The sequence below is a fragment of the Bos taurus genome, chromosome 9, assembly GCF_002263795.3.
Source record: "Bos taurus isolate L1 Dominette 01449 registration number 42190680 breed Hereford chromosome 9, ARS-UCD2.0, whole genome shotgun sequence".
Taxonomy (NCBI): domain Eukaryota; kingdom Metazoa; phylum Chordata; class Mammalia; order Artiodactyla; family Bovidae; genus Bos; species Bos taurus.
The window spans coordinates 37069202-37096914 of NC_037336.1; the positions used below are offsets into that span (position 1 = coordinate 37069202).

Consider the following 27713-nt stretch of genomic DNA (forward strand, 5'->3'; position numbering starts at 1 on the left):
GAAATGGTTGACCTCAGAATAGGAATTCAGAAATCTCCCTGCCTGCTTCTTTGCCACTAAGAAAACCGACACTGGTTCCCCAAACCCCTGATTAAGAAAGAAGCTGGAAGAACAAGCAGGAGTGTTTTGAGACTGCGAGTACCCCTGCCAAAACCCAGTGGGAGTGTCTCTGGAGAAATGAAGGTCATAGAAGTTTAAAAGTTTGATTATTTTTCAAAGTTTTTGCTACCTTCCCAGTAAATAGTACCTTCCATTCTTCATTCTTACTACCCAATTTTCATTTATCACCCAATAATTCTTTTATTAAGACCTAGAGGATTATTATTTTCAAGGATGGGTGAATTTAATTGCCTTGCTGTCTCCCACAACTTTGCCAAAGTATCTCAGGGGTCAAAGTTCTTCTCATCTCCCACCTCCCAGAATATATTCTCTTTTATTATGAAGCATGAAACCTGGACTACCTTGAATCAAATGTATGAGAGGAGAAAAATGCATCAGGGCAAAGTGATCACTCAGTTCTAGGCTTGTTTCTGTGAAGGCCTCACCAGTTCTGACCATTGGAAAGTTATTTAATCTCTCTGTCTTGTCTTTTTAATTAGTAACTGTGGATATTAACATTTTTCTCTGACTCCTTATAAGATTTTTGTCCAGATGAAATGAAATAATAGCCGTTGAGAGTCATTTTGAAAAACTACGGTGTTACCAAAATGTAAGAAATCCTTCTGTTATCCTGGTTACAGTAACCCTCATGATTAAGAAGTGTAGATGGTAGAGTTTAGAAAGATTTGCTGGGTATGATGAGATGGGGCCTCACAACATACACAGGGGCCTGTGTGTTTTGCTTCTCTTTGTGCGTGTACAGTGATCTACCGGCTAGTGGACCAGTGATCTCCTGCATGGCTGCATCTTCATCTTTCCTCATTCATTAACAACTATTTATTAAATGCCTATCGTGTACAAGAAGGACTTCCCTGGTGGCTCAGGTGGCAAAGAATCCACCTGCAATGCCGGAGACCTGGGTTTGATCCCTGGGTTGGGAAGATCCCCTGAAGGAGGGCATGGCAACCCATTCTAGTATTCTTGCCTGAGAATTCCATGAATGGAGGAGACTGGTGGACTTCTAGTCCATGGGGTCCACACAGAGTCAGATATGACTGAGCAACTAAGCACAGCTCAGTACAACATGTAACAGGAAAGGTTTCTAGATACTGGACATACTGCTTAAAGGAAAGAGACAATGCAGCTTATACCCTAATTAGAGGAGACATAAAATAAACAAGTGAATACACTGTATGGCAGATGGCATTAAGTGCTTTGGAGGTAAATAAAGCAGGAAAGCAGAATGTTAGACAGGGTGTGGGGCATTACGGCCAACTAGCCAAATCTTGCCCATGGCTTTGTTTTGCAAATACTAACCATGACCATTCATTTATATCTTGTCTGCTGCTGCCTTGAGTAAGTAGTTGAGATGGAGAGCAGTTTTTTTTTTTTTTTTTTTTTACCATGAAGCAAACAATATTTACTCTTTGGCTTTGTGCACAAACTGTTTGAAGCTCCTGGTATAGGCCTTTGTAGGCCATCTCAAAGACTTGGATTTTTACCCTGAGTGAAATGGGATACCCATGGAGGGTTTGTGGAGTAACATGATCCAGATTATGTTTTAGAAAAGTTTGTCCTAGTGCCTCTTATGAGACTAGATTCTGGGGGCAGGAATGGAAGCACAGAGACCAGTTAGATGGCAGTTGCAGTGATGTAAGGAGAGTGACTCACTCCAGGGTAGAAAGTATAAGAAGAGGGCATGAGTATAAAGTTGGTTTCCAGATGAAATTTTAAGGTAATACAGTGACGGGTTTTGGCCTGAACAACTGGAAGGGTGGAATTGCCATCAGCAGAAATGCAGAAGCTGCCAGAGGAGCAGGTCTGGGGATAGAAGTGAGGTTTGGTTTGTACATAGTGAGTTTGCACTATTGCACAGCCCTCGAAATAGTTGTGCCAGTGAGGCAGGCGACTGGATAGTGCTGGAATTCTGAGGAGAGGGCAGTGTTGGGGATAAAACAGTCTCACAGTTATCACTGTATAGTGGTTGATCAGTGCCATAGGACAAAGCAAAATCACTTCCTTGGCTTTACTGCTCTGCTGTGCTTTGGCCATTAGTGCCCAGACAGACTCTGTATTTGCTGGAAAGATAAGGGAAAACTGTTTGGGTACAGAGTGTGATGCCTGTGTATTTCTTGATAGCTCTACAAGTCATTGTCCTCAAGCTACATTTAGCTTAAAGGAAGTAGGAAAGGGAAACATTCGAAATTTAAAAATGATACATTGAGCTTAGCTTTGAAAAGCAAAAATCCTGCAAGATGTATGTCTGCTTCCAGCGTGCATGATGCTCAGTTTCTCGGTTGTGTCCAACTCTTTGTGACGCCATGGACTATAGCCCACTAGTCTCCTCTGTCCTTGGGATTTTCTGGGCAAGAATACTGGCGTGTGTTGCCATTCCCCTCTCCAAGAGGGTAGGATAACTTGTCCCAGGTGCACTTTTTCTCAGAATAGGTAAACAAGAGTAGGAGAAGTTCCATTTAGTTAAAACCTACTGGATTCCAGGAGTTTTACAAACAATAATCCATTCCACAGCTCTCCTGTTGAATTTTGAAAAATTGGGCTGGAGTTATTCCAATATATCTATCATTTTATTCCTCCAGATGGATATTCAGTGAAGATAATTTCTGGCTCTCACCATTTCACTCTCTCTTCTAACAGAGAGAAATTGAAAAAAAAGTCCCAAATTAGTGCACACACATTCCTGACTTTCAAAAAGGTTCACTTTCAGGTCACTTCTAAATTAACTTTCTATTTAATTAGAACAGGTTGGTCCAGCCCACTAACCGCTGTTCCAGTTCCAAGGCTAAATATAGTTCCGTAAAGCATCAACTTAAAAAGTATCTGCAGTGTAAATCCCCTGGTACTGTAATGATTATTTTTATTTAAAATAGGCACATTTGTAACCATGGTCTGTGTAAGATGAGGGGACAGAGTGTACATTGTTCAGCTCTCTAGGTTAAAGTGCATAGCATAGATATCTACTACACATGGCTGAGGACAGAAGAGAGGCAATCTGCTGACTGAGTCACTGATCTGGAATTGCTCCCTATTACCTAGAACCGGGTTTCTCAACCATGGCACTACTGACATTTTGGGCCAGGTAGTTCTTTGCTTGGATGGTGGGCTGTGCTCCATAGAATACTGAGCAACATCTCTGACCTCTACCCTCTTGCTACTGATTGCAGCCATTCATTTTCTAGTTGTGATAACCAAGTGTCTCTAGAGATTGCCAGATGCTTCTGGGGGGCAGTGGGTGTTGAGAACCACTTACACAGAGGGTAAGTTCTGTTTCCTTAGTTTGGCATTGGAAATTTTCTGCGATTTACCTTCAAGTGTTTTCAAGCTTTCCCTCCATAAATCTACCTTAAAATGCCCGGTCTACTTATCATTCTCCTTAAAAGTTTTTTTCCTTTTGGAGTTGGTGCCTCTGTAAATGCTTACCCACTTCCCACTATGGAATTCTATCCCTTTCTTCTAGCCAAATACTATCAATGTGTATAAATATGATGTAGTCCTTTGTGTTTCATGAAACGATAGCATCAAGTCATAGAAACTGAAGGAGGGTAGCCCAGTTATTTTGCAGGTGAGGACAATGAAGTCAGGGAAGCCACTGTAGACTGAGGTCACGGGGGCTCCATGGGGAGCAGGCAGTACATGCAGAACCCTTCCTCTAAGTCTGCTGTGCCTGCCATCCCACCAGCTTCCTGGATGTCTCTGGTCCCATTTTACTTTCACCCTGAAACTCTTAGAGATTTTGTTCTTATGATTCACTTTCGTAATCAGAGTCCTTTCACACTGAAACATAAACATGCCGTTTAATACATGAATGAGATACAAGGTTACACACATAGACATGATAGAAAGAAACAATTTCATAGATTTACCATAATTCAGTAGTAGAAATTATATTTTTGGAGATTTTTTTTTAAATAAATAAATTTATTATTATTTTTTAATTGTCCCACAGGACTCTGAGGCTCTATTCCTTTCTTTCTTCTGTAACTTAAACTTTGTATTTGGTATTGGAGTACAGCCAATTGACAATGTTGTGGTAGTTTCACATGAACAGTGAAAGGACTCCCATGCATATCCATGTATCCATTCTTCCCCAAACCCCTGGAGGGGAATTTTTTTAAACTCAATATTTTATTAAAAGTTCCTCACATTAGCACTGTCCAATAAAAATATGAGACAGATATGTAAAAGTAATAGTTTCTTGTAGTCACATTTAAAAAAAGTAAAAGGAAACAGGAATATAATTTCATTAAAATTTATTTTAATTAACCCCATTATGTCCAAAATGGCAAATAGATGGGGAAACAGTGGAAACAGTGGCTGACTTTATTTTCCTGGGCTCCAAAATCACTGCAGATGGTGATTGCAGCCATGAAATTGAAAGACACTTACTCTTTGGAAGGAAAGTTATGACCAACCTAGACAGCATATTGAAAAGCAGAGACATTACTTTGCCAACAAAGGTCCGTCTAGTCAAGGCTATGGTTTTTCCAGTGGTCATGTATGGATGTGAGAGTTGGACTGTGAAGAAAGCTGAGTGCCGAAGAATTGATGCTTTTGAACTGTGGTGTTGGAGAAGACTCTTGAGAGTCCCCTGGACTGGAAGGAGATCCAACCAGTCCATTCTGAAGGAGATCAGTCCTGGGTGTTCATTGGTGGGACTGATGCTGAGGCTGAAACTCCCATACTTTGGCCACCTCATGCGAAGAATTGACTAATTTGAGAAGACCCTGATGCTGGGAAAGATTGAGGGCAGGAGGAAAAGGGGATGACAGAGGATGAGATGGTTGGATGGCATCACTGACTCAATGCACATGGGTTTGTATGGACTCTGGGAGTTGGTGATGGACAGGGAGGCCTGTTGTGCTGCGGTTCATGGGGTTGCAAAGAGTCGGACACGACTGAGTGACTGAACTGAACTGAATGTCCAAAATATTTTTTCACCATGTAATCATCATAAAAATTGTTAATGAACTATTTTACATTCTTTTCTCTGTATAAAGTCTTTGAAATCTGGTGTGTATTTTATAGTTACTCATACGTCAGTCAGAGAAGGATATGGCACCCCACTCCAGTACTCTTGCCTGGAAAATCCCATGGACGGAGGGGCCTGGTAGGCTACAGTCCATGGGGTCACAAAGAGTAGGACACAACTGAACGACTTCACTTTCACTTTTCCCTTGCATGCATTGGAGAAGGAAATGGCAACCCACTCCAGTGTTCTTGCCTGGAAAATCCCAGGGACGGCAGAGCCTGGTGGGTTGCCATCTATGGGGTCGCACAGAGTCGGACACGACTGACTCGACTCAGCGGCAGCAGCAGCAGCCGTCAGTACAGAGTAGATGCATTGAAATGCTCAGTGTGCTAGTGGCCTGTAGCATCCCGCAGTGTGCATTACACTCACATGGCTCTCCTCACCTCACGGATACTCTTGTGTATGAACTACTTGATTATCAGACCAAATGCAGTCTTTCCCCCCTATACCTGCTCCTCAGAACTCTCTATCTGGACTAGTATCAGCCACCTTCATCTGAGCTGGACACCTCTGTACCATCGTGGCTCACGGTCCCCATCTTGAGCCTTTTTTTTTTTAAACACTGTCATCTGATGGATCTCCAGCTGCTGTCAGTGTTGACACAAAAGCTTCTCAACTCACTCTCTCTCTGGTTTCCACCCTACCTGAGGTTATAAATGGCTTCCTAGTCCATTTCCATTTGTGTAGCCTCTCACCCTGTCCACCGGTCTCTACACTTATGTGATATGTAATCATTGATCTGACTATTTTCTTCCCCACATTTCCCATAGATTTAAGGATTCAGTCCCAGGATTCAGTGAAGCAAGCAAGCACCATGCAGTCAGCCTTCTCGTCCCCGGCTGCCCATGTGGACCTTGTTCCAGCACCGCAGGTCCCCCTCTGTTCCCTGACGACACTGTGCACTTGACTCACTTTTGCTTGCGACTTTGTTGCTCTGTCCTAGGCAGCCTTTACCGTCTTTACCTTGACTTTGATTGTGGAGACCTTAACTTGTGTAACTAAAGTCAAATGTACCTTAAATATAAAAAGCTTCCAAACTGCCTGAGAACATGCCATCACAGATAAAAGCATGTCCATTTCTTTTCTTATAATTACATGTATGTATGTCTGCTTTTGCTGGTAGGTTATAAACACCAGAAGGCTGATTTTGTTTTATTCATCTATATTTCATAAGATGTAGAATCTGAAAGTGGGATTGTCTCACAGTAGGAAGTCCCCCAGTTTCTTTTCAGTTGAGATGACTATTTCTGTCTTGTAAGATTCAAAACGAGTCATGGGTCATGGTCCAAGGGCCTCCTCTTCATCCTTGAGTCCGTAGTATGTTGCCCATCCTACACACCCATTCGCACCTGCATAGGGACAGACACCATGACAAGACTCAGGCGCTTTCTCATGTGCGTGGACATAGATGACAGCAACTCGTTAGAAACGAAACCCACCTTAACCAACCCCGTGGAACTCTGGCTAGGAAGAAACTACTCAGCTGCCCAATGCTTGGTTTTAGCTAGTGTTGTAAAATCAAATCTTTTGAACAAAGTTATTGACAATTTGAAATATTGAGTCTTTAGGGTCTCACCGTTTCTAAATTGCCAGGCCTAAATTTTGGTGCTAGCCCATGGGCAGAAAAAAAAACCAAAAAGTTCATCAAAAAATAGGGAGAGGGAAGTTGTTGAAAAATATCACACGGAATCATAAATACCTATTTAATATTAAATTTTAGTAGTTATGTCTGTATTCCAGTAGAAATGATATTTTATTATTTAATTAAATGTAATACTATTTTTAGGCATTGGTTTGGGAGCTGGCAGTGTCAGGTGGTATATATTTAAGGAGTAATAGGGTTAAGTGCGGAGAAGGCGATGGCACCCCACTCCAGTACTCTTGCCTGGAAAATCCCATGGACGAAGGAGCCTGGAAGGCTGCAGTCCATGGGGTTGCGAAGAGTCGGACACGACTGAGCGACTTCACTTTCACTTTTCACTTTCATGCATTGGAGAAGGAAATGGCAACCACTCCAGTGTTCTTGCCTGGAGAATCCCAGGGACCGGGGGAGCCTGATGGGCTGCCGTCTATGGGGTCACACAGAGTCAGACACGACTGAAGTGAGTTAGCAGTAGCAGCAGGGTTAAGTGGGCTGTGACTTGCTTCCAGGTAATTTGGTGATGGGAGGAGGTATGGGTGACATTTAGTTGTTTATATCAACCAGCGTGAAAACCAAACATAAAGGTAAATTGTTAACTGTAAAAGATATTTTCATTCTTTAGGCATGTTCCTGTGGCTAAGGCTAAAATGAACCTATTTGAGATCTTCTTTAAATAGAAATTTTTAGTAATTTTAAATAGCAAGTACAATAGATATTAAAGGATGTCATGATTTCATATTATTTTTAATGGCTGAAAGAAAATGGTCTAATATTGAATTAATAGCATTCTATACTATGTATTTCCTTTATTTAGAAATATTTTGTATGTTAAATATCAACCTGTTGTGTTATACTTGAAATTAGTAAAAGTCAGAAATTGATTCATAAAAGATGTTCCAGTTTGAATTCTGGATTCTTTTTAGACATGTTAGAATTTTCAAGATTATTTTTTCTAGTACACACCTATGACCCACATACAACCTTCTACTTGACCCAGATTCAAAACCCAGTCCTTTCAAAAGATTCAGGGAAGTTTGTTTTTTATCTGCACTTGATGTAAGGAGTGCTTCACTTAAATAGTAATTGCTCCTGTGAAGCAATCAATTCGAGGTAATTCTAGTTACTGCTCTTGTATGGAGAACAAAGACACACAAAAATACACAGACACAATCTGGGTGAGGTTACCTGGCTCAAGGGCTTTTCTGTATTACGACCAAAGGGGTTTTATTGTCTGTTCCCTTGGATAATGTATTTTTCCTCTAAGCATTGTAAAGACTAAAAAGGTTTAGGGAGAGAAGGAGGAAGATAGTACTAGCATTACGGAATTCATGTGTTGTGTTAGGCAGTGTTTCGAGTTCTTTACGTGAATTACTTCGATTTATAAAAATTTTGAGTTAGGTATCGTTTTTTCCCCTAACCCTTAATTTAAAGATGAAGAAAATGAGGTTTGGAAAACTTAAGACATTTGTCCAAAGTCTCAGAGTTAACATGCTGTGGAGCTGGGATTCAGCCCATGTCCCTACCGCAGCAGGCGACCTCCACCATGACAAGATGAGGCTCCCAGAATGCAACGTGCCACTGACGTTTACTAAGGGTGAACTTTAGCAGGCTTAAGTAGACATCCCCGGTGTATGCTGCAGCTAGCTTGTATCAGCCTACAAGAGCTGGTTGCTGAATTTTCAAGTGATGGTTGTTACATACAGACATGTTGTTGTCACTAAGTCCAACTCTTTTGTGACCCCATGGACTATAGCCCACGAGCCTCTTCTGTCTGTTAATACAAAAACCCATAAACTCAAATTCTAATAAATTTTTTGAAAGATAGTAAAAACTAAAAACATCACTTCTAAATTACTTACCGCAGTTTGCCATTGCCTCTGCTTGAGATTACTTGTATCTGTCGCATGTGCGTGGAGGAGATGTAATACTATATGATGTGCTGCTGCGCTCTTGTCTCAACTCCACCTCCAAGGACCTCGTGTTGACTGCTCGACATTAGCCGTGGGACCATTAGCCATGGGAGGAGCATTTGGACCATGGAGCTAAGTAAACACTACAGATCTGTACCTTCCACCCTGAGAAGGTCACTTGTTACTATTTACCAGCACACTACTGTGCACAGCACTTGGAGTTGATATGCACACCTCAATTCTTTGATGCTTTCTGTTTCTGTGAACTCGGGAGCATTCACTGTGTGTGCGTCAGCTGTTTACAGTACACACTTCTGCCACCCTCATTCAATGTATACCTCTTAAAGTAGCCATAAGGTAGATGTCATCATTCCCATTTTGTAGATAAGAAACTGAGATTTAAAGTAAAAATAACATTCCCAAGTTCATACAATTAGTAAGTAGTGGAACATAAGCTTGATTCTATGCTTTGTGAATCCACATTTCACAATTCCACAGCTATTGTGGGGACAGTCCAGGAGGCAGTTGTAGTCAAGGAAAAGCATTTTATTAATGCCATACATTTTCTTTCTATTTTACTACTACTGTATTCATTTGAATGAATAATCAGCACATCTGTTGGAATGCAACATGACAGTTTGTAACGTTGAATAGAAAAGTCAAGGCTAGAAGAGAGGATAAGAGGAGATTTAGAGGAAAAAGCACAAAACACATGGCAATTCATACTAGCTGTCTCATACAAAAAATAAAAGTTTATAATGTCCCTACCCTACAAACTGGGCTACACAACACATCGCCCCATTCTGGGGATACAGTGTTCCAACAATAACTTTATTAAGGACAGAAAGAGCTGAAGGCATCTATTCTTGAGTCAATTTTACTATGAGATTCTCACCTGATACTTTGTAATATAGAGCCATGGCTTCTTTCCAAGAGGACATTTTAGAGGGGCTTAGTGGACAACCTTAGTTTTTATCATTTCAACAGGTAATTTTATAGGTCAGTAGCACAAACCCTAAAGTTTCAATGGTTTAATACAAGACCCCTGAGTGAACACAGTTTACTTCTTGCTCCCATCATAATCTGATACAGATCAGGTGTTTGTGGCTTAGTGTCCCTCTAGTTATATCTCTGGGAGTCAGCTACTTCCATTTGCAATGTCTCTATTTCAGAGTTCTTCACTTCCAGCTAAGGCGTCTATGGAGAATTCCCATTTTCCTTAGCTTCATGAAGCTGAGCTTTCACTCACATTCTTATCACTGTGCCCTCATTCACATGGCCACAACCTGTTTATAAGTGAAAGTCACTCAGTCGTGTCCGACCTTTTGCTACCCCATGGACTGTGTCCATGGAATTCTCCAGGCCAGAATACTGGAGTGGGTAGCCTTTCCCTTCTGCAGGGGATCTTTCCAACCCAGGGATTAAACCCAGGTCTCCTGCATTGCAGGCGGATTCTTTACCAGCTGAACCACAAGATACAGTTAATTTCAGAGAGCACATTGATGGTTGGTGCTAGGGACCATCTTCTCCATGTTCCCTAGAGCCTAAAAAGCTTTCTTTTATTCCATCCACTCTTACTTTACTCTCAAGTCAAAGTAGATTTCTGTCTGCCAAACACACCAGAAGAAATAAAGCATGACATTAAGACTACTGTATTTCTGTTCCTCTTCATAATGGCAAGATTTTGACAATGTAGTCTGAAGTCAGTGTAGCTATTAAGCAGCTTTGCTTGCAGAGCCTTCTGTAACACAAAGACTAATCAGAGTTCTCATTATACTTGCTCCTTGGCATTTAAGTTCAGGAATTAAAGAAAAATATTGGAGAAATCTATCATACTGTTTTTATAGTTTAGCCAGTGAACCACTCAGTTGCTCACACTTAATTTTGTTCTTTATGTGGTTTATGTAAATTCTCGTTTCTTTTAATTAGTAATGCTAAATATTTTATTGACATGTTTAACTTCTGCCCATTTTGGTGGGTTCTTGTACACTATCTTTTGGAACTCCCGAGGCCCAGTATAAAATTTGCCCTTGTAGATTAATGCACAATCATCAATGGTTACTGCTTCAGAGTAGCCAAATAACCATTAACTATTAAGTATTAATGTGAGGTTTATGAAAAACCATTTCTAATCTTTGCCTCAAATCTCACACAAAATACAATGAAAGGACAGAGAATGGTTTTCTGAGAAATAAGGAAATTCCTGGGACACAGGGCTCTGTAAGCTAAAACTGGGAAAGTTCCAAGCAAACCACAACCGGTCAGTCACCTTATGCAGGTTCCTCCTTGAAACACAGATTTGGTTTCTTCTAACTGACTTTGTGTTTTTATCTTGGGCCCCAGCCCCTGTCCTACAAGTGGGAAAGAGACTTTATAAGGTAGTGTCCTAGGCATATACAGGAGAAGAAAATCAAGCATTTCATCGAAGTAGATTCATGATGAATTTGTTTGGGTCACTGGAAGTTTCATCTTGGCAGAGAAGATTCACCATAAGTGTTTCAGCGGAGGAAGTTTCCAGTTTTCACAATTGGGTCTTTGTATCTAAAAAGTTTCTCTCTTGATTTTAAATTAAGATAATGTATGAAATTATTCTCCACTAGTTATTCCAACTTGGCTTTCAAACTAGCAATTTTTTTTTTTCATAGCAAAGAAGGAAACTAAATAACAACACAGAGAGAGGAACTTTTGACCTGACAATCAAAGCTTGTGCCATTCAAACCTCTCTTCTCCATCCCTTTTGATGGTAGCTGGCATATTTCAATTTTCTTTTCCAGTGGCCTCAGCAAAAGAGAAGAAAGGTTGAAACTGCTCATATGGCATTTAAAAATTATAACTTCAGCAAGTTTGCTTAAGAAAAATGGACTTTGCTTTTAAAATGACCTCTCTTCCCATTTTAGTAAAAATTTGTATTACCCTAAAATATTCTGTCCCTTATATGAAATGTAAGGCCTTGTTGTCATTTCATCAGCCCTCTCTGGCCCTGCTCTGCAGAAATTCACTGACAGGTTATTTTCTCTCAGCAAACACGTGGCTCTAAGTTATAAAGATAAAATTAAATGTCATGTAAAGTCATAGGAAAGTCTAATTCACCTCCAAACAGTGAACAGAGGAAAGAAAAGTTAGATTTTATAGAGTGCTTTGTGGTCCCTTAGGTATAGTTAAGTCAGATTGAGAATAAAGGGAGCCTCAAAGAAAGCAGAGTTGAGACAGATGGAAACAGAGGGTAGATGAAAATAAAGGGGCTGGAAGAGCCGGAGAGCCTGTAGTGATGACATCATTGAGCATGGATCTCACCATGTCTAATCCACCCCTTGAACTTTTCAGATAACGTCAACTCATATTTCCTTTTGTTCTTAGCCAGTCTGCTTCCAAACAAAAGATTTCTGACTGACAAGCTCTCTCAGGAAAGGTTGCATTCTAATTGTTGACTTTTGTGCAGCTCTCCGGGACTGGAAGCATGATTGAGTGACACCCTCTCAATTTTGTTCCCTTGCAATGCAAATTCTTATTTATTCATTTACTCAAACAGCCTCATGCGAAGAGTTGACTCTTTGGAAAAGACCCTGATGCTGGGAGGGATTGAGGGCAGGAGGAGAGGGGGATGACAGAGGATGAGATGGCTGGATGGCATCACCGACTCGATGGACATGAGTGTGAGTGAACTCCGGGACATGGTGATGGACAGGGAGGCCTGGCATGCTGCAGTTCATGGGGTCACAAAGAGTCGGACACAACTGAGCGACTGAACTGAACTGAATTCAAACAGTAAATACACATGTTTTCTGAACCCGTAGAAGAGGCAAGGATAAGGGCTGATGGGGGGATGAAGGACACAAGCTCTGGGGTGGACTGATTGCCCAAATCTGCAGTTTTTCTACTTATGTGACTTTGTGATTGGCTCGTCCCTCAGCCAACTGACTCATGACAAGATTGTTTTAAGAATTTAAAAGAATACTTGTAAGATATAAGGTATTGAAAATGGCAGGTACCTTATAACTGACCTATCATTAATAATTAATAATATTGATATTGTCATTTTGGATACGTACAAAATATTCAGCTAGTGTCTTCAAAGGAAAGGACACAGGTTCACAACAAGAAGTCGTAAGTGCAGGCTGTAAAATGAACACACTCAGTGGTTCATTCAGTTCAGTTGCTCAGTCGTGTCCGACTCTGCGACCCCATGAACTGCAACATGCCAGGCCTCCCTGTCCATCACCAACTCCCAGAGTCTACCCAAACCCATGTCCATTGAATCGGTGATGCCATCCAACCATCTCATCCTCTGTCATCCCCTTTTCCTCCTGCCCTCAATCATGATGCAATCATCTGCATATCTGAGGTTACTGATGTTTCTCCCAGCAATCTTGAGTCCAACTTGTGCTTCCTCCAGCTTGTGCTTCCTTGTGGCTTAGGTATAATTTCAAGTAAATTAGAGGTCTTTTTATCTTTTTTATGAAGGCATTTCCCCACATTTTCTTCTAGTATTCTTGTGCTTTAATGTTTTTTATGTTCCAGTCCTCATTAATTAGGCATTGAACCTAATATGCAGTGGGAAGGACAGATCCATTCCCATATCATGCACTGATTTGCTATATGCAGTATATAATGAATTATCATTTGTATTTAGTCTATTTCAGGACTCTATCTCATAACTCTTTTTCCACATGTCAGTATGAAGCTGTTTTAAATATTAAATCTTTATAATCTACTTAAATAGTTGGTTTAATCTTTGCTGGTTGTCCTCTTTCAGAGCTTTGCTGGCAACTCGTTTGCTTAATTTTCTATGCAAAATTTAAAGTCATCTTGTCTATTTATACCCTCCCCATAAAGCTGATATTTTTATTATGCATTCTAAGTCACTTCAGTCCTGTCCGACTCCTTGTGACCCTGTAACTGTAACTCACCAGGCTCCTCTGTCCATGGACTTTCCCAGGCAAGAATACTGGTGTTGGTTGCCATTTCCTTCTCAGGGAATCCCCCTTCAGGGGATCTTCCTGACCCAGGGATCAAACCCAGGTCTCTCATGTCTCCTACGCTAGCAGGCAGGTTCTTTAACACTAGCCCCACTGACTGTATTAAATTTAGAATTAAGTTTGAGAGAATTAATATCTTTATTATTGAAAAGGTGGTCTTTCAAGAGCACACAATGTGTCTTTCTGTTTGCTTAAGTCTACTTTGAAGTCTTCCAGTGTTTTAAAAGTTTGCTTCATATAAGTGTGAAGCATTTCTTAAGTTTATTCCTAGGTTTTTTTCCTCCTGTGTTGCTTTTGTAAGATAAAGTAATGTCTTCAGTGTTCTAAGCATATAGCCATATATCTACAAATAGTTGAAAAATGAACTCTTTTAAAACTTGTATACTTCTAAATTCTGTTTCTGTTTGTATTGGTCAGTGCCTCTATCACAGTGCTAAGTGATAGAGGGGTAAGAGAATCTTTGTCTTGTTTCTAATCATTAAGAATGTGTATAAATGAGCTGGCTGAACAGTCTCTGTAAGACTAATGCTAGAGTTTGACATCCACAAATCAGACAGTCAGGTAGGGGAGATGGATGTAAAGAAGGAAGAACGAGGACAAGCTGGAATTCACAGGTACAGTCGGGGACCTATGAAGATGGACTGAAACACGTGTAATTCCAGGAATTGTTGGTATCCTTCCCTTCAGAGCTGAACAGATGCCTGGCCCTCGGGCCACACTTAAAGACAAACCAGTAGGGAGGCTTACTATAGTCTATTATCTTATTATTAGTGACCTTATTTAGTGCTGTTTACCTACTTTGCACAACTGGGATGAGAAGGGAGCCTGTTCATGTATCTCACTCTTACTTGTTATTCAGGACAGATTTGCTATTTTTTTTTCTTGCCATTGTATTCACCATTTCCCTTTGTTAATCTTCCTCTCTGCTTCCATCACTCTGGGAAATCTGTTCTTTATTACGCTGTTTAGCACTTGTTCTCCCTTCTGCTGATAACTGTACCCTGAATTTCGTCTGGGTGCCACCTTTTCTCCCTTCCTTGGTCCCTGGACTTCAGGTCGAGTTGATTCAGGCTCCCCTGATTCAGGGTGAGAACATGGCTCATATCTGGTCAGTCATATTCCCATGGGTATGGCAATTTACTCAAAGATGAACAACTAACCTAATCAGAACCAATATAATAGAGCAACATTTGATTGGAATTCTTGAAGAATATACTTACATTGGAAGTAAAATTAAGAGAAAATGGAAGCTAACTTGTCTCCTGTGGAGCCTAGAAGCAAAGCCATCAGTTGGAAGACAGCAGAGATGAAAAGATCAGGATCTTTTGATTTTATTTGAGCCCTAAATCCAGCTATGTGTGAAGTAAGCTCCACCCATGAGCTTTTCAGTTATAGAAGCCAATAAATTTTCACTTTCCTCAATCAATTTTGGGTTAAGTTTTCTATCATTTCTGACCCAAACAATATGCCTAAGGCATATAACCAACAGATGTTCAAGTACGTCCATTGATTATAACTGTGATTCCCTTTTCCATGTTCATAGCTACTCCATATATACTGCCCTCTAGCCTTATTCTATGGAGAAGGCAATGGCACCCCACTCCAGTACTCTTGCCTGAAAAATCCCAAGGATGGAGGAGCCTGGTGCATTGTAATCCATGGGGTGGCTAAGACTCGGACACGACTGAGCAACTTCACTTTCACTTTTCACTTTCATGCATTGGAGGAAGAAATGGCAAGCCACTCCAGTGTTCCTGCCTGGAGAATCCCAGGGACGGGGGAGCCTGGTGGGCTGCCATCTATGGGGTCGCACAGAGTCGGACACGACTGAAGTGACTCAGCAGCAGCAGCAGCAGCCTTATTCTATGAACACCTTTAGAGCAAGGAGTGATTTTAAATTTCTTATCCTCAGGGATGATTATTAATATATTTTGCAAATATCAGGGACACAAATAATGTTTGTTGAGTGAAAGAAAAAATAAGTTAAATGTTCTTTTTGTCCAGTGAATTCTTTTGTGCCTGGTAAGTAGCTAAGTTAAACACCCGCCATTTCCATGTCTTGCCAGTGTTCTCATCCTTTCTTCTTTGGGCTGTGTGCTTTTTAGTGTTTGTTTTAATTGGTGAGAAATTGCCTGATTCTTTACCTTTCTATTTTTTACCTTCAGAAGCTTGCCCTTTTCTTTTTGATTTGTGTCACACAGCCACCTGTGTTATTACTTATTCAGTTTTTTAATCTTTGATTACATTATGTATTTTGTTTTCTTTCTTGATAGTAATTCAGTCATTTAAGTTGTTTTCTATGAGCATTTCCACCCACTTACAGGATCTCTTACTGAATTCACTTCCTGACACCTGGGAGTATTATTTACCATCTATCTTTTAATATGCATTTAAGGCTATTTTCTACGAAGCCCAGATGACAACTGAGTGAAATTACACCCTATGAATCTTCCTAAAGATGAGGGAAATAGACAACCCCCTCTTTGTGCAATTAGTTATTCACTGAAAATATGTCAGATGGGCATTGTGTGTCTGATTGTGAGCTAGGTGTACTGAGAGATATAAAGATGGAAAACACGGGCCCTGCCCTTTTAGAGCAAAGTAAATATAAAATGAGGCAAAGGGAAAAACTGCTGCACAAATGTATGAAAATTCAGTGAAGAAGTGAGAGAGAAATGAATACATTTGACTTGGAACTCAAAGATGATCCAACCCAGGCCATGAATTGTGAGTGAGAATTTTAACTGTGGGGCCTGACACCCCGTGGAGGAAATGGTAAGAATAAAGGTATGGAAGTCTCTGTTCTCAACCCAGTGCTTCATTTTTGCCATGGTAGATGCTGGGAAGAAAGTCGTTGGTAAAATGGCAGAAATTCCTGCCATCATGGCATTTATATTTCAGTGGGGATGATGGACAATAATTAAGATAACTAAGAAGGATAGGTAGCGTTTTAGACAGTGGTAAGTATTTAGCAACAAATAAAGCAGGAAGGGTAATAGAAGATGTTAGGATTTGAAATTTCTGATAAGATAGTCATAGCAAGTGAGAGAGATCTAAGTACTCTCAATTTTTGCAGTTGGAATCTGAGGCTTAGCAGGCTAACATTGACTGATACCAGTTTTGGCTGCTGGGCACTTCCTCTTCCTGACTATGAGCTGCCAGCCAGTCAGGAAGGGCTGAGGTGGGAGGCGAACATGGATATGATGCTGCCTCTGCCCTCGGGACCTTACAGGGAGGGAAGACAGAGCTCATACCATTGTCACCTATGATATAAAGTGATTATGAAAGTGCTGGGAAGGATGGTGAAACTGAGAAGTGCTTAAGTAGGAATTCCATTTATCACCAAAAGTGGCAAAGAGCCAGAAAAGTATTCAGTCCTATAGAATTCTAAAAACAGTTCAACGGAAGAAGAATAGCTAGCTGGTCACGGTGGCTTTTTGAATTTTCTTTCATTCTTTTAGTATGAATATGAAACAATAACCTAAAACAATTGAGAAAAAAGACAGACTTGCAGGTAGCATCTTGGAATACGTGTTACTTGAAGCTTGTGAGTGAAGTGAGGTACAGTCTTTGACTCCCTTGGGTAGTAGGATAGTGGTCACCCCAACACAGCGGCAAGCTTCACGTGGGCACTGGCAGCCAGAAACACAGGGCCCTTGTCTGGCGTCTTATTCCTGATGTCCTTGCCTGTCAGTCAGCCTCCAGCCACCTGGGTTCTTTCCATTATGTTTTTGTTCCTTGTAATAAAGTGGATTTTCTTTCTCAGAGAATGAGCATAAAGATACCCAGAAAATAAAGCCAGGTGCCCGTTCGCAAGGCTGTAGGAAGCCAGCGTGCAGATGAGGCTTCTCGGCCTGTCCTGTAATTTCCCCCAGAGGAAAATGCTGCCGCTGACATGAATAGCAGAGGCCAGACAATGATTCTTAGGGAAGATAAACAGGCCTGTGACTCCCTCCTGACGGCTCCCACTCCTCTCCTCAATGAGCGATCATGGACCAAAAGGTCAGGGGGATAATTCTGCACCTGCAGCCTGGGACAGCCAGGCTCAGTCCTCGCACAGAACTCTCCCATAATTGATGCTAATTATTATTGAACCAAATGCACCCTTTCATAGAGGGGCATGTGCGAGGCTCTGTCACTGTTGGGGTGATTTTACCAAGAGCAAGTTTATAATTCTTTGCACAGATGAACACACACTTAAGGAGACCCAAGTATTGCATAAAGGTTCTTCATAGAGAATATTATCATTAGAAAGTCCTGCAGCTTTATAACGAGATGTTCGGGACTCAGGTGAATGACAAATGCTACCCAGTACCAGGGCCAGAATACTGAGTGGAGGAGTATGATTTATTCATAGGGGCTTAAACTCCACTGCTGGGCCTCTGGGCTGCTTGTGAGATTTTGCACCCTGCCATCTGGACTCTGAGACAGGTTAACAACAACTTTGGGGACCTTGGAACCCACTGGGGATTTGCTTTTATGGACATCCATCTGCTTTCTGATGGCTTTAATGAGAGTAGGGGCCCAGTGAAGAGGATGAAGAATGGAAAAGAAATGGAAGAGAATTCACCCAGCTGTACATAAAGCAGGATTGACTTCAGCAGAACACCAGTGTGGAAGTGGGAACTTGCCCTTCACATTAACCACTGCCTGTTTTGGAGAAGAGTTTTAAACAATGTTACATTTTCTTTTTTCAATGTATCAGTTCTATTTTTCCTCTCTTTTGATGATAAATGACTGGTTTTTAAAGAGTGTCCTTACATATAAAAATAGTATTGCTTGTGAGAGTTTGCACCCTGCCATCTGGACCCTAAGACAGGTTAACAACAACTTTGGAGACCTTGGAACCCACTTGGCTAATTCTTCAAATATACTTTCACGCCCTACCCAGGAATTCTAATTATACATAAATGTGCATACAAAGGGATAGAGTATGCTCAAATTTACAGTTTTATTATAACCATACCCCTTAAGCCAACTATTGATTGGAGGGAAAAGAGTCACATAGTCACTCATTCATCAGAAAATTATTGCACCCAGACTATATTCTGGGGCTTTTTCCTGGATTCTGAACCAAAGATGAGGAAAACCTTATCCTTCTCATTATTTTTCTTTCAGTATCAGAAAGATGTTCCTCCACTATCATCTAGCTTGCATTGTTTCCAGTGAAAACTGTCAGTCTTAGTTTTGCTCCTTTGTAGGTAGTCAGTGTGTCTTTTAATTTTTTTTCCTGGCTGCTTTTAAGATTTCTTCTTTATTCATTATAAGCAATTTAACTATGTTAGGCTTTGGTGTAATTTTTTTCAGGTTTCTTATGCTTGGGTTCATTGAACTTTTTGGATGTATTGTTTTATTGTTTTTTTATCAAATGTGATAGATTTTTGTTCATTAATTCTTCAAATATACTTTCACCCCCTACCCAGGAACTCTCAGTTCAGTTCACTTACTCAGTCATGTCTGACTCTTTGGGACCCCATGAATAGCAGCACGCCAGGCCTCCCTGTCCACCAACTCCCCGAGTTCACTCAAACTCACATCTATCGAGTCGGTGATGCCATCCAGCCATCTCATCCTCTGTCGTCCCCTTTTCCTCCTGCCTCCAATCCCTCCCAGCATCAGGGTCTTTTCCAATGAGTCAACTCTTCGCATGAGGTGGCCAAAGTATTGGAGTTTCAGCCTCAGCATCAGTCCTTCCAATTAACACCCAGGACTGATCTCCTTTAGAATGGACCGGTTGGATCTCCTTCCAGTCCAAGGGACTCAAGAGTCTTCTCCAATACCACAGTTCAAAAGCATCAATTCTTTGGCGCTCAGCCTTCTTCACAGTCCAACTCTCACATCCATACATGACCACTGGAAAAACTGTAGCTTTGACTAGACTGACCTTTGTTGGCAAAGTAATGTCTCTGCTTTTGAATATGCTATCTAGGTTGGTCATAACTTTCCTTCCAAGGAGTAAGCGTCTTTTAATTTCCTGGCTGCAGTCACCCTCTGCAGTGATTTTGGAGCCCAAAAAATAAAGTCTGACACTGTTTCCCCATCTATTTCCCATGAAGTGATGGGACCAGATGCCATGATCTTAGTTTTCTGAATGTTGAGCTTTAAGCCAACTTTTTCACTCTCCTCTTTCACTTTCATCAAGAGACTTTTTAGTTCGTCTTCACTTTCTGCCATAAGGGTAGTGTCATCTGCTTATCTGAGGTTATTGACATTTCTCCCAGGAACTCTAATTATACATAAATGCTCAAAGTTGGTCCACAGTTTGTTAATGTTCTGTGCTTAGTCATTCAATCCTGTCTGACTCTTTGTGACCCCATGGACTATAGCCCTCCAGGCTCCTCTGTCTTTGATTGATTGTCTTTGAGGATTCTCCAGGCAAGAACACTGGAGTGGGTTGTCATGCCCTCCTCCAGGGGATCTTTCCATCCCAGGGATCAAACCGAGGTCTCCAGCATTGCAGCCCAATTCTTTACCATCTGAGCCACCAGTTTGCTCATACTGTATTCATTTTTTCAGCCTTCTTTTGCTCCATTTAAAATTTTTTGATAATTTATATTGCCATATCTTTAAGTTCACTAATTTTTTTCCTACACTATTTAATCTGTTGTTAATCCTGTCCTTCGGATGTATTTTTCATCTCCAGAAGTTCTATTTGTACTTTCTTTGTATCTCCCATGTCTCTTTTAACAGGCTCATGCTTCCCTCTACCTTTTTTGAATATACAGAATATAGTTATAATAATATAATAATCCTTATATCCTTTCTACTCATTTTGTCATCTGAGTAATTTGAGTCTGTTTCCATTAATTAATTTTTCTGCTCTTGAAAGGCCTGATTCTTTGCAATTCTGGTGATTTTTATTTAATGAGTTTACTTTTTTGAGTAAGGAATATTTCTTTAAATGTTCTTGAGTTTTTTTGAGGGGATTCAGCCAAGTTTTTACTTGATTCTTTTAAACCTTTTATTTTTTTTTTTGTTAGATGGAACAAGAATGTCATTTGAGCTAGGAAAAATTTTGCTCCACTATTCAGGCAAAACCCTTCTGAGTACTCTATTTAATGTCCTATGTATTTAAATTTATTTATTTTAATTGGAGGCTAATTACTTTACAATATTGTATTGGTTTTATGGGAATTCTCCACTGTAGCTTGTGGGAACATGAACTATTCTTAGACTTGTGTAATCTCTAAAAATTGTTCCCCCTGCTTTGGTGAATCTTTCTCTAGCCAGGGTCAGTTTCCTCATAGGCATGTGCCGATTAGTTCTTAGTTAAAGCCTTAAGGGTCTTCTGTATATCTCCAAAACTGTTTTTCTCCATTCTGGGCCTCCACCCTGGGAATTTTACCCACGTTGATCTCTCTATATCCTCAACTCTGTCCTCTCAATCTTTGAACCTGCTTCTGAATCACATGGGGTGCCTGCTGAAAAATGGAGATTCTGAGGTTACCCACATAAATTGAATTATAATTTCTGGAGATGAGGCCCAGAATATAGGTTGATCACACAATGCTATTGATTTCTGAGAACCACAACCCTGAGGAAATCTTTCTCAAGGTTTATCAGTTGCCATCTCCAACAGTCTTCTCTGGATCTCAAGTCTCCTTGACTTTGTCTGATATACAGTCGTACTCATTCTCCCCTCTTGGATGTCCTCAGGATTGTAGTATATTAAAACAGCTATTTGAGACTTATCCTAGCTGAACAGTCAACCAATCTGGGGCCTAGGAGAGGAAAAACTTGGCCCATAACTTAAGAGACTCAAGTTTTGGACTGAGGGGGTACCACCGACTTGCCTCAATTACATTGGGTCTTTATTTATGATTCCCCATCTGAAAAATGAAAAATAACAATTATATCTACCATACCAAGTGGCTATAATAATCAAATTAAAATGGAAAGAATGCTAGACATACTATAAATACCTCTCAACTTTTTCTATATATGTGTTTCAGCTCTTTGTCCTTTGTATCTACATTCTGAGTATACCTTAAGGAGATATTCCAGCTTATGTGTTCTGTCTTCTTCTCCATCCAGTATACCACTCAGCACATTAACTGTTTTTATTTTTTAAACTTTGTGGTCAAGGTTTTCTAAGATCTCTAGTTTTGTTTTTTTTTTTTCATAGAATGAGTTAAATATCAACTAAAACCTCTCTGAGGATATAAATTATACCTATATATTGCATATAAGCTGTCTACTGTTTATTTTAACTCGGTTTCTGTGAGTGTTCTTTAATTTGGTGAATATGACACTTTCTGTGTGTGTGGTGCTGGTTTTCTTCGAATCTTAGTGAATCTTGATTGTTCATATTTGCACATGATAATCAATGTTTAATTGTGAACATATATTCTGATTAGAGTAGCTTTCTCTGAAAATCGTGTGGAAGGATAAGGAAGTTTTCTGCCACAGTGTGCGTCTGCTAAGTCAGTTGTGACTGACTCTTCACGACCCCATGGACTATAGCCCCCCAGACTCCTCTGTCTGTGGGAGTCTCCAGGCAAGAATACTGGAGTGGGTTGCCATTTCCTCCTCCAGGGGATCTTCCCAACCCAGGGATTGAACCTGAGTCTCTTATGTCTCCTACATTGGCAGACGGGTTCTTTACTACTAGCGCCACTTATGTCATTAATAGGGAGCTGCTACGGTGTGGAGGCTGCCTATTCATTCCACAGTCTTAAATTAGTTGGGGGTACTGCTTTATTTCTCTAGGTACAATATTTATTCTGGGAGTCTTTTATGCCAAAAACACACAGTTTCAGAAAATCTTGTATTTATGCGTTAGCACAGGAAACTAAAGTCTACTATCCTCCTTGTTTATTTCTTTCTCTGGTTTTCTTATGGAAAGTGACATTTCATTAGTCTTTACTCTATTTTTCTCTGTACTTTGATAAGAGTGCTAAAATTGCTAACCTGGATGATCATTCAAATTTTCAAGATCTAGATTTTCTTTGGAGGGAGTGCAAGAAAGGGTATTTGGAGGAATCATATCTACTATCTGTTGCTTAGCATAAGTGGGCATAAAAAGGGTCAGTGGATCCTAGTTATTCAGAATCTGTTGCTTCAGTTTCTCTGTTTATTTTTTAAGGTCCTGTTGTCTGTTGACTCTGAGCTTTGTTTATATGTGAAGTTGCTTAACAGTAATTTTCTCATCTGTGTGTTTGGACTGTTGTTTTCTCCAGTTTTGTTTCTCTGACATTCTGACTCCATCTGCTTCCTATCTTTCAGGGATTCCTCAAAATTTCCTGGGAGCTGGTAGTGTTCTTTCTGTTTGTGACAGTTTTTGTTAATTTGTTTCTTTCAGAACATTTAAAGATGTATGTGCTTGGCCCCAGTCCTGAAGTAATCTTTACCATAGTATCTCTAGTTTTAACAATTTAGGAGAAAAAGTTCAGTAACTTAAATATGCTTCTAGAGATTTTTTTTATCTTATATGTCCCCAGATTTTGAATTCACAGCTTATTTGGAACTTGTAATCATCTTTACATGATTGCCTTAAAGAATATCTTTTATCTGATCTCATAATTGGTTGATGAGTTAAAAAGTTGCCTGAAACACATAATAATAAAAATGATACATGGATTGATACATTTTGTTTCACTGTGGATATACACACCTACATTCTTGTGTCAGTCTTTTGATTGCCATCCATGTTCTTTTTGAGTATGTCAGTCAGTCAGTTCAGTCGCTCAGTCGTGTCTGATTCTGCAACCCCATGAATTGCAGCACGCCAGGCCTCCCTGTCCATCACCAACTCCCCGAGTTCACTCAAACTCACATCCATCGAGTCAGTGATGCCATCCAGCCATCTCATCCTCTGTCGTCCCCTTCTCCTCCTGCCCCCAATCCCTCCCAGCATCAGGGTCTTTTCCAATGAGTCAACTCTTCGCATGAGGTGGCCAAAGTACTGGAGTTTCAGCTTTAGCATCATTCCTTCCAAAGAACACCCAGGACTGATCTCCTTTAGGATGGACTGGTTGGATCTCCTTGCAGTCCAAGGGACTCTCAAGAGTCTTCTCCAATACCACAGTTCAAAAGCATCAATTCTTCAGTGCTCAGCCTTCTTCACAGTCCAACTCTCACATCCATACATGACCACTGGAAAAACCATAGCCTTGACTAGATGGACCTTTGTTGGCAAAGGAATGTCTCTGGTTTTTAATACTCTGTCTAGGTTGGTCATAACTTTCCTTCCAAGGAGTAAGCGTCTTTTAATTTCATGGCTACAATCACCATCTGTAGTGATTTTGGAGGCCCCCAAAATAAAGTCTGACACTGTTTCCACTGTTTCCCCATCTATTTGCCATGAAGTGATGGGGCCAGATGTCTGATCTTCGTTTTCTGAATGTTGAGCTTTAAGCCAAGTTTTTCACTCTCCTCTTTCACTTTCATCAAGAGGCTTTTTAGTTCCTCTTCACTTTCTGCCATAAGGGTGGTGTCATCTGCATATCTGAGGTTATTGATATTTTTCCTGGCAATCTTGATTCCAGCTTGTGCTTCTTCCAGCCCAGTATTTCTCATGATGTACTCTTCATATAAGTTAAATTATCAGGGTGACAATATACAGCCTTGATGTACTCCTTTTCCTATTTGGTGAGTATAGACAACCTGTTTATGGGCTTCCCAGGTGGCTTCATGGTAAAAGAATCCTTCCACCAATGCAGAAGATGTGGGTTCAATTCCTGGATTGGTAAGATCCCCTGGAGGAGGAAATGGCAACCCACTCCAGTATTCTTACCTAGGAAATCCCAAGGACAGAGGAACTTGATGGGCTGTAGTCCTGAGGGTTGCAAAGAGTCAGACACAACTGGGCAACTGAGCCTGCATGCACACAACCTGTTTATAATTCCAATCCATCTTTCTTTCATAAACATGCCCATAAGGTATCATCTGTTTTCCAGCTTCAATTTCTCCACAATGTACAAGAAGTTAAAACCATGTGAGTGGAGGATTCCTCTGTATCTATCCATCCCCTTCTCCCAATCAGTCATAGTTGCCTAGCCCACACTTATTTTACAATAATTATTTTAACAATTCTCCTTATTGCATTCCTTCAAAATAATCCTTATTTACACAACTCTTTGTACTGTTAAAATAATCCTTATTGAAACAACTCTTTGGACTCTTATTTATTTATAAGAAGAAAAGAAAGACAGATATTTATTTATATATTTATTTATACATTTGCCATAATAAGTATAGTAGGCATAAACGGTTTTGAAGCTAAAATAACTAATTCTTATGAACATATACTTTAATTGATAGGTATAAAAATGCAAGGGACTTTTTAATAATGAAAAATCTCAGCTGTGAGTGTTCAGAGATTGTGAGCATGCTGCTATGTTTAAAACAGGAAGAGAACTCTGGTTGATCTGAAAATTATGTAAAATGGACACTTGTTAAAAAGGCTTTGTTATGAATGTGCTATCATCATTTATTTCACCAAAAGTTTTAGGCATTCTGCTAGGCTTTGGGGATATAGAGATCAATATGATGAAAAAAATGGATACAAAAAGAAATGAAATATAGCAACAGCCTCAGAGACAGGTTAGTGTATGCATATGTGATAAAGAGGGCATCATTATTAGTGGGAAAGGAACCAACTGTTTAGTAAATGATGTTGAGAAAATTATTCACTTTATGGAGAAAAATGAAAGGGGATCCCTATATATTGCCACATACAATAGTAGACTACAGATGGACTGAAATATTTAAGTGTGAAAGACAAAATTGGAAGAATAAAAGAAAATATAGGATAATATCTTTGTGATTAAGAGACGGAGGGGGGGGAAACTTCTTAAATAAAACTTAAAGTACAAACCATGAAATGAAATGTTATTTTATATCAAAATTAAGCATTTCTGTTCTGTGAGGCATTTAATGGGCTATGTAATAAACAGCAAAAATGGAAGGATGTATTTCAAATGCCTAAATCTGGGAATGGATTAATATGTAGAATACACAAAAACCTTCTGAAAATGATCAACAACAACAACAAAAATCCTAATAGAAATATGGACAATGATGTAGATAAGAGAAACCACCAAAAGACTAAGTATATGAAATGATTCTGAAACACAGTACTAATCCAAGAAATGCAAATTAAAAACAGAAATATAATTTTGAATTGCTGGAAAGGCAAGATTTGGGAAGTAAGCAATGCCAAGTGTTGGAGAGGATGTAAATGTATTGATAGTCTCATGTGCTGTGGGTAGGAGGGTTGACAGATTAAGCCATTTTGGAAAGAATATTTTCATACTCCTTAGTTAAATAAGAATGTAAAGTTCCTGTGACCCAGAAATTCATCTCTTGAAATATGTATATATTTAACATATGTGTATATACACACATACGTTATACATATGTGTGTGCTGCTAAGTCACTACAGTCGTGTCTGACTCTGTGCGACCCCATAGACAGAAGCCCACCAGGCTCCCCTGTCCCTGGGATTCTCCAGGCAAGAACACTGGAGTGGGTTGCCATTTCCTTCTCCAATGCGTGAAATTGAAAACTGAAAGTGAAGTCGCTCAGTCGTGTCTGACTCTTAGCGACCCCATGGACTGCAGCCTACTAGGCTCCTCTGTCCATGGGATTTTCCAGGCAAGAGTACTGGAGTGGGGTGCCATTGCTTTCTCCATACATATGTGTGTACATACATATAAAATGTGGTAGCGGTATCGTTAAGTCATGTCTGACTCTTGCAACGCCTTGGTCTGTAGCCCGCTAGGCTCCTCTCTCCATGGGATTTCCCAGGCAAGAATACTAGAGTGGGTTGCTATTTCCTACCCCAGGGGATCTTCCTGACCCTGGAATCAAACCCAGGTCTCCTGCATTGCAGGTGGATTTATATGTGTGTAGATATATGTTTGGGCTTCCCTGGTGGCTCAGCAGTAAAGAATCTGCTTGGAATTCAGGACACCTGGATTCAATCCCTGGGTGGGAAGATCCCTTGGAGAAGGGAATGACTACCTACTCCAGTATTCTTACCTGGAGAATTCCATGGACAAGGGGTCTGGCAGGCTATAGTCCATGGGGTTCATTGTACATATACACACGCTAAAGAAATTCTCATGAGGCCTAAAGGGGCTTGTAAATGAATGCATGTTGGTGTATTACTGTGGTGGTGAAGATTTGGAAACAACCAGTAAATGTCTTGGGAGAACAAATAGGTAACTTGTGGCAACTGTTTACCAGAGAACATTGTGCATCAGTTAGAAGCAATTGATATTGTATGTACATGCGGAACCAGCAGTTCAGTTCAGTCACTCAGTCGTGTCCAACTCTTTGTGACCCCATGAACTGCAGCACTCCAGGCCTCCCTGTCCATCACCAACTCTCAGAGTCCACACAAATCCATGTCCATTGAGTCTGTGATGCCATCCAACCATCTCATCCTCCATCATCCCTTTCTCCTCCTGCCCTCAATCTTTCCCAGCATTGGAGTCTTTTCAAATGAGTCAGCTCTTTGCATCAGGTGGCCAAAGTATTGGAGTTTCAGCTTCAACATCAGTCCTTCCAATGCACACCGAGGACTGGTCTCCTTTAGGATGGACTGGTTGGATCTCCTTGCAGTCCAAGGGACTCTCAAGAGTCTTCTCCAACACCACAGTTCAAAAGCATCAATTCTTCTGTGCTCAGCTTTCTTTATAGTCCAAGTCTCACATCCATACATGACCACTGGAAAAACCATGGCCTTGACTAGACGGATCTTTGTTGGCAAAGTAATGTCTCTGCTATTTAATATGCTGTCTATTTTGGTCATAACTTTCCTTCCAAGGAGTAAGCATCTTTTAATTTCATGGCTGCAGTCACCATCTGCAGTGATTTTGGAGCCCAAAAAATAAAGTCTGACGCTGTTTCCACTGTTTCCCCATCTATTTCCCATGAAGTGATGGGACCAGATGCCATGATCTTCGTTTTCTGAATGTTGAGCTAAGCCGACTTTTTCACTCTCCTCTTTCACATTCATCAAGAGGCTTTTTGGTTCTTCTTCACTTTCTGCCATAAGGGTGGTGTCATCTGCATATCTGAGGTTATTCATA

General features: G+C 40.4%; 1 protein-coding gene across 10 annotated transcripts in view; it reads left to right on the top strand.

Annotated features, from left to right (window-relative positions):
• The window catches only part of LOC104969531 (uncharacterized), a 238519-nt gene that overhangs the window by 179600 nt on the left and 31206 nt on the right, over positions 1 to 27713 (top strand). For all 10 annotated transcript variants that reach the window (XM_059890150.1, XM_059890151.1, XM_059890155.1 and 7 more), the window contains one exon: positions 1 to 27713. This exon is cut by the window's right edge and continues 31206 nt beyond it. The gene's annotated coding sequence lies outside the window, so the exon portion shown is untranslated.